This window comes from Phyllostomus hastatus, unplaced genomic scaffold, assembly GCF_019186645.2.
Source record: "Phyllostomus hastatus isolate PE091 unplaced genomic scaffold, TTU_PhHast_1.1 phas_scaffold_93, whole genome shotgun sequence".
Lineage (NCBI taxonomy): Eukaryota > Metazoa > Chordata > Mammalia > Chiroptera > Phyllostomidae > Phyllostomus > Phyllostomus hastatus.
The window spans coordinates 15,595,489-15,609,825 of record NW_025334042.1 but is presented as its reverse complement, the minus strand read 5'-3'; the positions used below and the strand labels follow the sequence as shown (position 1 = coordinate 15,609,825).

The following is a 14,337-nucleotide window of genomic DNA, read 5'->3' as shown; positions in this document are numbered from 1 at the left end:
GGGCAAATCTCAATTTTTCTGTTTCCTATCTCTTTGCTGAAGTTCTCACTACATTCATCTACTCTTCCCCAATTCATTGAACATCCTTATAACCAGTGTTTTGAACTGTGTATCTGGTAGTTTGCTTTTCTCCATTATGTTTAGTTCTTTTTCTGGAGTTTTGTTCTTTCATTTGAGACCTGTTTCTTTTTCTCCTCATTTTCACTACCTCCCTGTTTGTTTCTATCTATTAGGTATATAGGTGCTACATCTCTTGGTGTTAGTAGAGTGGCCTTATGTAGGTGTCCTGTAGGGCCCAGTGGCACAACCTCCTAGGTCACTCAAGCTAATTTCTCCAGGTGTACCTTCCCCACCCTGTGTGGGCTGTGTGTACCCTCTTGTTGTAGCTAAGCCTTGGCAGGTGTTGACACCTCAATGGGAGGTAATTAACCTCTACACCAACTGGCAACGAGGACGGCCACAACCACTGTAGAGAATTTGCTGTGCAGTGACTGACCTCATAGAACAGGAATTGCTTCAGCGGGGTTCTGGTGCCTGCTGAATCCACACCTTGAGTATGTTAATCATGGAGGTGGTTGGGTGGTGCTTCAGCATGGTCTGAAGCTGTCCACCACATAAGCAGACTTGAGGGCCTCCTGGAAAGTGCAGGGAAAGTTCAGCCTCTGGCTGTGCTCTGCTCAGGCCCACCTGGCATGAGCTAGAAATCTACAGATTGCTGCTACTTGTGTTGGGCTTGGACATGCCTGGGAGAGGCCAAGCTGTGAACAAAGGCCAGCTGATACTAGTCCCAGGCCTGAGGCCACTGAGCAAGAGGCATGTAGCACTCTGAGGCCAGATTCTGCTTATTGGAGAGACTTTAGGAAAGTCTTAAGCATGAACCAAGACAGGCCATTTATATGGAAAAGCTTGTAGAAACAGCTTAGGTGGGTGTCAAAGTTGGGTGGGGCAGGGTCTGAGGGAATCACCAGGGTGGGGCAAACAATGTTACCCAGGTTGATGACTCAGATATGGTACCCACCTGCTGACTCTGTCAGGGCAGGGCTCAGAAAAGGAACAATGGCCTCTGCCAGCACTTCTATCTGGAAGAAAGCTGCCCCTCCAGGCCTTACCCTAATGGTAGACAATTCAGTTCTTCTCTGTATGTCCCTGGCACCTTTCAACATGCATGAGATCTTTAAGAGGAATGCCTAGGACTCCAAAAGCCCTCCATGTCACTCAGCCATAATCCTTGCTGGTTTTCACTGCCAGAATTATGGGGTCTTCTCTTCATGGCACTGGAACCCTAGGCTCAGGGGTCTGGTGTGGGGCTGGGACACCTTGTTCCTCAGTGGGGACCTCTGCAGCTGAGATATCCCCCGATTTCTAACCACCACATGTGGGTGTAAAACCAGGCCTGTTCTGTGTGTCTACTTCTCCTACCAGTCTCGAAGTGGCTTTTTCTTCGTAACTTTAGTTATAGGACTTTTGTCCAGCTAGATTTCAGGAAGTTCTAAATGAGAGCTGTTCTATAGTTTAGCTGTAATTTTGAAGTGGTTGTGGAAGGATGCAAGTATTTCATTTACCCTCTCTGTCATACTTATTTATATTTTTTAAAAGCTTTATTTCATCTTCATTAATTTTATTGTGATAAAATTCACATGCTGTATAATTCACCCATTTAAAGTGTATAATTTAATGGCTTTTAGGGTATTCAGAGTTGTGCTTCCATTAACAAAATCAATTTTATATCATTTTATCTTCCCCAAAAGAAACCCTATATCTATTAGCAATAACTCCCCATTTTCTTCCAATCCTCAGCCCTAACAAACCATGAATGTACTATGATTTTCTCATCAAAGAGTCTATAGGTTTGGTTTCTTCTGAGGCCTCTCTCCATGGCTTGCTTGTGGTAACCTTCTCACTGTGTCTTCATATGGTCTTTTCTCTGTGCATGCATGCCCCTGGTGTCCCTTTGTGTATCTAAATTTCCTCATCTTATAAGGAAGCAGTCAGATTGGACTGGATTAGGGTCACTTATAACAGCCTCATTTTAAGTTAATTGACCCTTTAAAGACCTCTCTTCAACTATAGTCATATTCTGAGGTATGACTGGGGCTTAGTTACAACATACAAATTTTGGGGGATACAGTAAAGCCCATAACACCTCTGTATATAAGTGTGCAGGATTTTTTTGGTGTCTTATTTCTTTGTTGTTGTTTTTTGTCTGCTTTGAAGACTCTCTATTTTCACTAGTTTTAAGCAACTTAATTAAGATGTTCCTTGATATAAGTTCTCTTCATGACTTTTCTCTTTTGGGTTTTCATGAATCCAAGCAGCTCAAAGAACTCATGAATAGCTACACCAAAGCTATCATAATCAAACTGCTTAAAAATCAGTGATGAAGAGAAAATCTTAAATGAGCTTTTTGGATCTGTGAATTTATAGTTTTCATTAAATTTAGAACAGGTACTATCATTACTTCCTCAAATATTTTTCTAGCCTCACCCCCACATTTCCAAGACTCCAATTACACATATTCTTAGTTGCCTGTATTGTCCCACTGTTCATTCATTATTCATTTATCACTATATATTTATATTTTTGATGTTTCCTATGTTTTATTTTGGATGTTTCTATTGCTATGTCTTCAGGTTCATTAATTTTTTCTTCTACAATGTCTATCTACTGTTAACCCTACTGTATTTTTCATTTCAGAAACTGTAGTTTTCATCTTAAGAAGTCTGATGTGGGTAATTTTGTATCCTCTCTGTCTCAATTTAATATACCCAATCTTTCATCTAGATTTTGAACATATGAAATAGTTGTAACTGTTACAATGTCCTTGTCTACTAATGCTATCATCTGTGTCATTTCTAGTCCTATCCTAGTGACTGGTTGTTCTCCTCAATATGCATTGTATTCTCTGCTTCTTTGTATACCTGATAATTTGTGATTGGATGTCAAATGTTGTAAATTTTGCATTATTTGCTGGAGTTCTTTAACTTTTTAATTTTGAGATTTGTTTCAGGAATCGGTGAAGTGGAAACAACTTAATCCTTCTGAGGCTTGGTTTTATGCTTTGTTAGTCTTTACACTAGGATGAATATGACACCATTACTGGGGCAATATCCTTCTAAGGACTCAACAATGTCCCAGCTGTTAGAAATGTTTCTACTCTACCTAGTGGAAACACAACATACATATGGACCTTTATAACAAAGACTGTTCTGTCTAATGCATTTTAGTGGTATTTTTCTGGCCCTGGATTAATTTTGTCAATAATCATGAAGTGATTAGCACTCAACTAAAAATGCTAAGGCACTAAAGTCCAATACAACTTTCTTTGATGATGGAATTGTGGCTATTGAGCATTTGAAGTGTGGTTAGTGCAGCTGAGAAAAAGAATTTTTATTTAAATATCCACATGTGGTTAGCAACTACTGTACTAGACAGTGAAGGTTTAGGGGAAACCTCTTACTCTTTCATGTGAAGCTTTCTTTTCTCAAATACTCTACATACAAATTCTAGCTGCCTTGACATTCCTAAACTTTTACCTCTGTCTCCTGGCCTCAGGGAGACTGGATGCTCTATTTGGGTATCCCTTCCCATCCTAGGTGCTACAACCTGGACACTTTCTTCAGGCCAAAAGGTGGGGCCATCAAAGGGCTCAACCTATTTTTTTGTACTCCTCTCAGGTATCACTGTTTTGTGCTACCCCTTGTCCAATGTCTAAAAGAGGTTTTTTTAAATTGATTTGAGAGAGACATAAATTTGTTGTTCCATTTATTTATGTATTCATTGGCTGCTTCTTGTATGTGTCCTGACCAGAAATTAAACCCACAACCTTGCCATATCAAGCGAACACTCTAACAAACTGAGCTACCCAGCCAGAGCTAAGGCATTTTAAAAATATATTTTGTCCAGTTATTTGTTTAAGGCAGGAGCATAAATCAACTTTATTTTTTTAGAGAGGGAGAGAAACATCTGTGCTACTCTACTATGACTAAAACTTAAGCTCTCTTCCACTGAGTTTTAAATATTCTGTTATTATATATTTTTATTTGCAAAATATCTGTAAAGTATCTAACTCCTTATTTTAAACCCAACTAATTTAACCCAAATAATTTAATATCTGAAGTTTCTGTGGCTCTGGCTCAGTTGTTTCTGCTCATGCTTGCTCACAGTGACATCTGTGATATCATGATCATTATTATTAACACATATTTATTGGTAATCTATCTTTGGGAATTCTTTGAAGCTAGGACTGGTGTATGCTACACCAGGGATGATCTGAGTTGGCTTCTCTCGGGGGCCTGGGAGCTCTATCAACTTGGATCTACCTTTCTTTCTAAGATTTTATCTATTTATTTTTTTAGAGAGGGAGAGAAACATCAATGTGTGGCTGCCCCTCATGTGCCCCCTACAGAAGACATGGCCCGAAACCCAGGTATGTGCCCGGACTGGGAATCCAACCAACGACCCTTTGGTTTACAGGCTGGCACTTAATCCGCTGAGCCACACCAGCCAGAGCTGGATCTACTTTTTAATTAAATTTAGTTTATATATATTTAACTTTTTGACCAAAAACTAAATTCACATGGTTCAAAAATTTTACTCATTCCCTTCCCATTTCTTTTGGTTGGGCCTGAGGACTCAACTAGCACAATGCATAGTAAAGAATTTAATCTTGCCCAAAGACATCTGGTCTTTGCCTTGGATCCCTGAAAGTAATCTTAAACCATTGGAATATTCTGCTTGTTAAGAGTCTGTGTTTACTGGGAGCTTCAATCTAGGCCAGATAGTCTAACAATGTGACTTTGGGTCACAGTATTAATGTGACCTCAAAAGGAGCTGAAGACTGAGGTCAGCTTATGTAGGCAGTCAACCATACCTGTGTGATGAAGTATCAACAAAAAATCTGAACACTAAGGCTTGAGTGAGCTTATTCAGTTGGTAATATTCCATGTGTATTGTCACATATTATTGTCAGGAAGAATTAACACTGTCCATGACTCTACTGGGACAGGATAACTGGAAGCTCAGCATTTGGAACCCTCCTGGATTCTACCCTATGTGTCTCTTCCATTGGCTGATTTTAATTTTCATCATTTTCCTGAAATAAACCATAACTTTGAGTGTAACAGCCTTCAGTGAGTTCTGTGTGTCCTTCTACCACATTATTGAACTTAATGATGGTCTTGGGGAACCTTGAACTCTACAACTGGTATCAGAAGTGAAGGTAGGCTTGAGTGACTGCTTCCTAACTCAGTCCCAGCAGCGCTGGGACTGAGGATTCACCTGGAGTGGCTGGGGTGGGGTTAAGAAGGCAGCACAAGTGGTCAAGAGATGGACTTCATACAGAAGGATCAGGAAAATAAGAAGCCTCAGGTAGCTTTCCTCCTTCCTAGCCTTCACTCAGGAAGCCCCAGTTCCCCATCCCTACCCCTATAAAACCCTGCACCTTAACACCATCAAATGATCTAAAAAGTGTCAGGAAATGAAACATACCTCTACTTCTTTAAAAGGTCACGGATCCTATTTCTGAATTAAGATCTCTAAGGTAAACTCAACTTTCACGAAAAGTGTCAAAGGCAGGGGTAGAATATAAGGTTAACAGCTCTGCAGAAAATATGCAATTCTGGTTCTGAATGTCACCTAAAAGACCTTCACAGACTAATGTAAATTCAAGCCGATTAAGGATGAAGAACTACACTATCAGACTGCCAGGGATAGACTTGTGCTCAAGTGAGCCATCTTCCTAGCATGCCCACAATAAATATGCTCTAACTTTATCATGCAGACAAAGCTTGGATGGCTATTTTAGAAACCAAGCATGTCTTTTTGGACTTTCAGTTTGTAATCTGTTATTATTTTAGTCTCTAAAAATTATAGAATTCAAAGTAAGACTGTAAAGTCTTCATATTCTTACCATTCTAAAGGACACAAAGTTGAGAATCAATCCCCAATACTTACAATCTTTATTTCCCTACATTGATACCCTATTATCCAGTGAGTCTGCCTTGTTGTAAGGCAAATGGCAGCCTACCATGTGCTGAGAGCAGTGAGCAGTTTATAAGATACCACAGAAAACAAGATAATTGCTCTTGCCCCTTCAAGTAGAATCTAGAATTTTTAAATATATATGAAAAATTAAAACCAACAGAAATTCAAAACAATGAGAAAAACAAGTCCATTCATCTCTGATTTCCCCTTAAGTTTCCTAAAGAAAGTAATTTTGCAATGGATTTTTCAGGGACTCATGGAAGAACAAGCTGACAGTAACCAGAGGGGAGGGGGGAGGGTGATAACAGGAAAAGAAGAGGAAGGGTCATCAAGGAACACGTATAAAGGGTCCATGGACAAAGCCAAAGGGGGCAAGGATTGAGGGTGGGATGTGGGGGTGGGTGGGGCAGGGAAAATTGGTGGCAGGAAAATGGAAACAACTGTATTTGAACAATTTTTAAAAATGCAAAAAAAAAAAAATAAATGTATTGACAAAGAGCAAACAAAGAGCAGAAGCACAAGGGAAAGATAGTAAATTTAGTTTAGTAAACTGGCTGATGCAGTCCAAAGAACTGAGTTTAATGAAATGTCAGGAGAATAGTTAGTGAATGGGGTTGTTCTAAAACCTGCTGAGAAATGTAGGATTTATGTAACTAAGAGCCACTATCACAGGGGAATGAAGTGATAACAACAACAACAAAACAACAACAATAATAATAAAACTGGAATCACTGAGCAGTGAGATATCAGTTTCTCAGCCAATGGCACTGACCAAAAGCAGCAACAGAAGGCCAAAAACTTTGTTCTGGTATGAAATATAAAAGTATTCATCATTACTTCAAGAATGGAAGCCAAATCTATACCATCTTTTTTTTTAAACATATGAGCAAATTCAGGGTTGGCCAACAGGGTAGGGGTACAAAATGATTGACACGTATTCCCTTTCTGCCTACAGTGATATGAAAAGGGAATTTTTTTTTTTTAAGATTTTATTTGTTTATTTTTTAGAGGGGAAGGGAGGGAGATAGACAGAGAGAGAGAGAAACATCAATGTGCGGTTGCTGGGGGTTATGGCCTGCAACCCAGGCATGTACCCTGGCTGGGAATCGAACCTGGGACACTTTGGTTCCCAGTCCGCGCTCAATCCACTGAGCTACGCCAGCCAGGGCTTAAAAGGGAAATATTTTAAAAAATAAGAATACACAAGTAATAGTGTGCTCACATATCACAAAGGAAAAAAAGCAGCAACATTGAGAAAGAGAAAAATATTTTCATGAAAGACAGGATGCAGGAAAAAAAACATAGATGAAGACCGAAGAGAAACACCAGTTCTGAAACATCAGAAAACAGAAAATATCATTCAAAATAACTGTCCACTCTTAGGTTTTGCCATGCTTCTTCCAAGCATTAAAAGCTGAGAGAACAGGCAATAAGAATTCTCCCAAACACAGCAAATGAATATCCTATAACCCATACCCCAAGACCAGAGAATTTCAAAGTGCTCCCAAATACTCTCATATTTATAACTCAAGAAACCTAAATTCAGTGCTGTGCTTTTCATAGGTATTCCTCTTACCTCTCCTAAAATTAAACTATAAAAGCATTAAATAAATGTCATCACAGCACAACCTCTACCTCTGAGAAGTTTAAGGGAAGAGCATGGCATAACTTCTATCTTTCCAGTGCTGCCAAAAAAAAATAATCTAAAAGTCTGAACACTCTTAAAGTATGACACCAATTGTGGCCTGTTAACACACTGTCTTTGCAGCCTTCCTAGGATGGACCAGTGGGATTTAACACGAACCAAATCTGTCAACCAAGTTGAAGACAGACACATGGTTTCTAATGAGCAGTGGTGAAAAAACATACTGCTCCATTTGGCTCCAAACAGTGATAAATAATTCAGGAAAGAAAAACCACAATACAGAGCACAACAGTCAGATTTAAAAATAAACCATAGGCCACAGAGCCTAGGTGGGAGAATCAGGCAGGAGTCAGAGAAGACGAATTTGTGTCAACAAATTCCCAGGCCCTTTGCAATATGGGATGCTGCTGAAACTGTCACTCAAAACAGATGCCAGAATTCTAATGCGCTTTTTCAAAAAACAAAGTATTCTTCAGGAACTTGGTAAATGTGGTAACAAGAGACCTAATAAACATTAGTGCTATCTGGATAGTAGTTATAGAAAAAGAAAACCTGCCCTGGCCAGTGTGGCTCAGTTGGTTGGAGTGTCTACCCGAAGCTGAAGGATTTTGGGTTTGATTCCTGGTCAGGACACATACCTAGGTTGTGGGTTCCATCCCTAGTCTGTGAGTATGCGATCCCCCGTCTGGGCATGTATGGGGGGCAACCAGTTGATGCATCTCTCACTCATATCAATGTTTCTCTCTCTTTCTCTAAAAGCAATGAAAAAATGTCCTCGGGTGAGGATAAAAAAGAGAGAGGGAGAGAAAGGAAATTCAATATGGAAGACATGTTTTTAAGAAAAAATTAGAAGGGGGTTAAAATTCCATTTTACATACCAACAAGTTCTAGGTCCAACATCAACTTAGACTTTTACTTACTAATTATCCTCTAGTATTTAGGGTAAGTATCACTCAAGATTTTTCTATTTATTTCTGTACCTCTAGCAGGTCAGATTACACAACACATACAAACACAAGATTCTCACCTGTTAACAAAAAAGGGTAGTTTGAAACAAGACAGAAGCCATGATCATGTTCTCATCAGATTTAAATTAAACTCCAAGTCTGACAGAACTGATGAATTTATAGTTATATGAGGACAGGCCAAGATCATGGGTGTGTGTGCACTGTGCAGGTTTCAATCCACTCAAGGATGCTTCAAGTATAGGGTCTGATGCAGAGCGTGGCTGGACAATCTTAAGTCTGGTGTACTAAGGATTGTAAGAATGACCAGAATCAACAATGTGTGTGATGAAGAAATAACATTCTACCTGGCTGGCGTAGCTCAGTGGATTGAGCGCGGGCTGCGAACCGAAGTGTCGCAGATTCAATTCCCAGTCAGGCCACATATCTGGGTTGCAGGCCACGGCCCCCAGCAACTGTACACTGATGTTTCTCTCTCTCTTCTTCCCTCCCTTCCCTCTCTAAAAATAAATAAATAAAAATCTAAAAAAGAGAGAGAAAAAATAACATTCTACATCAAAACTGCATTTCCCCACAACCACCAAAATATACATCTCTTCATAAGTCTGAGATTCCAGATGACTGAAAATTTTAGGAGCAAATAATGATGCCTACTCTACCTATGATGTATGATACAAGTATAAAAGAAACCATAATCTGGTCCTTTTACATACTGTTTTATTCTAACTAAACAAATAGTACTGAAAAAATTCTTCTTCAGTATAAACTAAAGACCAATACATAAAACAAACGCAATGCTTCTGCCTCACCTACCTTCAGAAGAAAAATTGACTGTCTTCTTATAACTACCACTCAACTTAAACTACACAAAGATGAGAATGTGCTTGGAATAAGATAAAGTTTTTTCCCCCAATTCTTAAATTCTCTAGATTCTAAGACTCAACACTAAATAGTATTTTCAGAGAGACAGACTGGCTCACTTAAAACATGGTCCATATAAAGCACTTCTCCAGACATGACCTAACATGGATGGACCAGCTGTTTTCCATCCCTGCTCCACTCCCCACACAGCAAGCTGTCACTCTTCTCTCCGTAAACTCAGGCTTTCTTACTGTTGTCAACAGACAACATGCTCGGACAGACCTGGATTTGAGTCCTGGCACTAGTACCACCAATGTGTGTGGTAAAAGAACCATTTTCTTGGTCTCCCACTTTAGACAGAGCCACTCTGACCCCCTTCTAACTTACCTATCTCCTGAGGGCAAGATGTTTATGGGACCAAGGGGACACACCTACCTAAAGCCTCTGACTCTACCATCCCAAACTATACTCTGGATCACAGCATTCCCTACACAAGCAGTCCCAAGCCCACTTCCAGAGCCTTCAGTGGATCTCTTCTCAAACTCTGTCCTCCCATAGATAATACGCACTATTATACACATTCCATGTTCTGAATGGTGTACAAGGGACAGATTATGAGAGAGGTATAGATAAAAGCCTAGATTTAGGAGGTCTTCCTGCAATATCCCTTACTGTCTTAGAAGTCTGAGAAGTCCAAGAATTCTGGGCTCTAAGTCATTATGAAAGTACACTATTTAAATGAATGGATCAAAAAACTATGGTACATTTACACAATGCAATTCTATGCAGCAGAAAGAAAGAAGGAGCTCCTACCCTTTGCAACAGCTTGGATGGAGATGGAAAGCATTATGCTAAGCGAAACAAGCCAGGCAGTGAAAGACAAATACCATATGATCTCACCTTTAACAGGAACCTAACAACAAAACAAAGAAGCAAGCAAAATATAACCAAAGACACTGAAATAGAGGACAGGCTGACAGTGACCAGAGGGGAGAGAAGAGGGAATTTCAGGGGAGAATGGGAAGGGCTTACAGGAACAAATTTAAAGGACACAGGGACAAAAACTAGGGGGAGGGTGGTAACGGGAAGGAAGTGGGAAGGGTTGGGTGGGTGGGCTAGATTGGGAGTAAAAGGGAGAAAACTGTACTTGAACAATGATTAAAATAAAAAAAGAAAAGAAAAAGAAAGTACACTATCTAGGTAAAATAAGAACAATTTTTCTAAGTTATTTAAAAATCCTGATTTATAACTTAAATATTTAGACATGGAATATGCGCTTCCATTCATGACCTTTCCCTGGGACTTAAAATTATTAGAAGCAGGCCTACCTAGCCCTATCACATACAAGCTACTTGATATCAGATTAGTAACCACCTCTGTAAGTCTCACTTTACTGACCTGTAAAATAAGATAGATAAAACCTTCTTCATAGGATTTTAATGCGATGAAATATTTTCAAAGTAATTCTGCAGGGTGCCCAATGCACAGCAAATATGTGACAAGCTAAAACTAATATTATTGGTTCTGCCATCCCACCTCTCCCCAGTATGGGCAAAAATACACCTTAAGGGCAAAAGAGTAGAACCAATTTCAAGAGAAATCATAACCAAAACACAACTATCTGTGGGTATCATTTCAGGGATTTCTGTCATTGACTAAATGAAAGTCTACTGGTATTTTTCTTTTTTTTTAAGATTTTATTTATTTATTTTTAGAGAAGGAAGGGAGGGAGAAAGAGAAAGAGAGAGAGAGAGGAACATCAATGTGTGGTTGCTGGTGGTCATGGCCTGCAACCCAGGCACATACCCTGACTGGGAATTGAACCTGAGACACTTTGGTTTGCAGCCCGCACTCAATCCACTAAGTTACGCCAGCCAGGGCCAGTCTACTGGTATTATTTTTCTTACAAACATTTCTCCCATTGAAATGTAAGCTCTATTTTTTCTAACTTACAAAGAAAAGATGAATGTTACCTAAACTTATTGTGGTAATCATGCTGTAATATGAGGTCTGTCCAGAAGGTATCCAGCCACATAATATGAAAAAGAGACATTTATTGAAGAATATACAAGAAACACTGTACATAAGCAATGATGTATCAGGCCCCTTCAAAGTAGGCACCTTGGAACCTCATGCAGTTTTCCCAGTCGCCACCAGATGCCCCATCACATTTTTCTGAATCTTATCGATGGTCTGAAATCCCTTCCTTTGCAAAGATGATTTTAGTTTGAGGAAAGCCAGAAGCTACAGAATGCCAAATTTGGGCTGTAGGGTGGCTGAGTCACCTGGGTGACTTGATGTTTCACCAAAAACTCAGCACCAGATGCATGCATGAGCAGGCGCGTTGTTGTGATGAAGCTGCCAATCATCAGTTGCCTACAGGTGAGCTTCCTGAGTCACCCAAATAGCTTCCAAGGAGGAATGTTCAAGCTTAATGCAAAATTTGATGCAGATTCATTGCTCTACTTGCTCAGTCATTTTGAATGTGATGGCCACACTGTACGCATGTTCACTCAACAGTGTCTATCACTGCCCCCCACCACTAGGTACAGTGAAGTTGTCATTGTTCATGCATGCACATTCCAGGCCACTCTCCTTGGCTGCTAGCTTTTTAAAAAATATATTTTATTGATTATGCTATTACAGTTGTCTCATTCTCATCCCCTTTATTCCCCTCTGCCTTGCACATCCCCTCCCACCCACATCCCCTCCCCACCTTGGTTCATGTTCACGGATCATACATATACTGTAAGGTCTTTGGTTTCTACATTTCCTATACTATGCTTAACTTCCTGCTGTCTATTTTCTACCTACTATTCTTATTATATTAACAATGGCTGGACTTTTTCGGATAAACCTCCTATACATATCAAGTCAATATGTGGTATGTCTTAAACTTTAACAGAGCTATATGTCAATTACATCTCCTTAAAACTGGGGAAAATATAAGCTCTACAAAGGCAAGGAGTTTTCCTTTTTCTTCACTGCTATACTCCTTACTCTCAGTTCCTGACATACGAATATGTAGTTATTAATAAACTATTACTACAAAAAGCAAGTACGGAGTGGCTATCTGATACCCCAACACTGATATAATATAAAAGCAAGCCTGGCATAACCAGAAAATGAATTATTTATATATGGTTACTTCATTTAGCTGCTTCCTCTAATTTCAGAACAGCTTCCTTAAAAATGAAATTAATAAAAACAGAGTGCATTTTTATCATGAGGACATTTCTGCTCTCTTCAACTTCACTTAGTTACCTACCTGTACAGGGATACTAAAAACACTCAGTAATTTAATATACTCCTACCAGAGAGGAAATTTAATTAACTAAATAGTCCTAAAGCTCTTTCTTAAGCTCCAAATATGATGAGAAGTGAAAAGAAATCCAAAAGAGCAGGTTAGGAAAAGGTACCGTTCTACATGTCTCTTATGCTTTTATCCCTAACCCCTTGAGTTTTGCATGAGCCAATCCAGTCAAATCCTAAGAGCTCAAAGCAAGTCTACAAATCATATCCTACATCCTATCACACTGTCAAAAACATTATTTTGGTTTTCAACTTTCCTTAACATACTTATCACTCTGATGAATGTTCAGTTCCAAACTAAAGGTTAGAATATTGTGGCAGAAGTAGGTAATGTGGAATCAAATCTATTCTGAAACAAACTGAAATGACCTTGACAACATTATACATGATACTCTCAGGAAGAGAGAATGATGGCTGAAGAAAAGAGAGCTCAGCAGTATATCCTGCATGATTGATAACTGAAAGTTTGCCCTGGCTGGTGTGGCTCAGCAGACCGAGCATTGGCCTGCAAACCAAAGGATCACTGGTTCAATTCCCATTCAGGGCACATGGCTGGGTTGTGGGCTAAATCCCCAGTAGGGGGTGTTTGAGAGGGAGCCACACATTGATGTTTCTCTTCCTCTCTCTCTCCCTTTTTTTCTCTCTAAAAATCATTTTTAAAAAGTTTGTCAATAAGGTGAATATGTTACAGACATGTTTTTGTATCACATAAATCCCAAAACTAGCCTGGGTATTTATTTAAAAGCTTATTTTAATAAAATTGTATCCTCTATGTTGGTCTGAAACATATGTACAACATAAGGCGTTATCGTGAAGAAAAGCTACTCTTGGCGATCTCAAGATACTATTAGCAAAAGTATGATATTCCTGGGCAGTGGCAAAATAAATTCCCATTAGCCCTAAATTCCACAGCTGGACTTACATGGATTAATATAACTTCTCCCTGAACAAAATACAAAGTCTTATTTAAAAAAAAAAAACAACAACACAAAATCCAACAAGTTCCAATACATCCTATTCTAGACCAAAAATACAAAAATATAAATGTCTAGAAATGCAAATGCAGTAAGGTCTGTAATTACTGAAGCTATTTAGCATTCTCAAAATTAACATCACTGCAATGCTCAAGGGACTGCAGGGGCAAAAAAGGAGGTATGTGCAGATAAATCCCACCACAATGATAAAATTCAGATGTATCTCTCTAATAAAGATAACAGGATTCTGAAATCAACCAATATAAAAATTACTATCAACCTCCTAAGTCTCAACTAAAATTAACACTTTTTGCTGTTATTCTCTGGGCAAGTGGGAATTAAATAGACTGAAAGCTCAGAAATTTGATCATGATTTTGAAATAAAGATAATGAGAAATATCTTTTCATTCTTTTTGCTGTTTTAAAAAGAAAACACAAAGAATACAACAAAAATAAATAAATGTCACTTATCAGTGAACAAAAAAACATTTTTAAAAATGTATACTAAATCATCATTTTCTATAAGATCATCACACCAGAGTTGTTGCCATCTGACTTGAGCTCTAATCCTCACTCGTCTTTATCCTAGCAAAACATG

General features: G+C 39.0%; 1 protein-coding gene and 1 pseudogene across 9 annotated transcripts in view; both read right to left on the bottom strand.

Moving 5' to 3' along the window:
• R3HDM2 (R3H domain containing 2) overlaps positions 1–14,337 on the bottom strand; it is a 159,727-nt gene that overhangs the window by 101,245 nt on the left and 44,145 nt on the right. The gene's annotated exons all lie outside the window — the stretch shown is intronic.
• LOC123812769 overlaps positions 1–14,337 on the bottom strand; it is a 68,065-nt pseudogene that overhangs the window by 9,596 nt on the left and 44,132 nt on the right.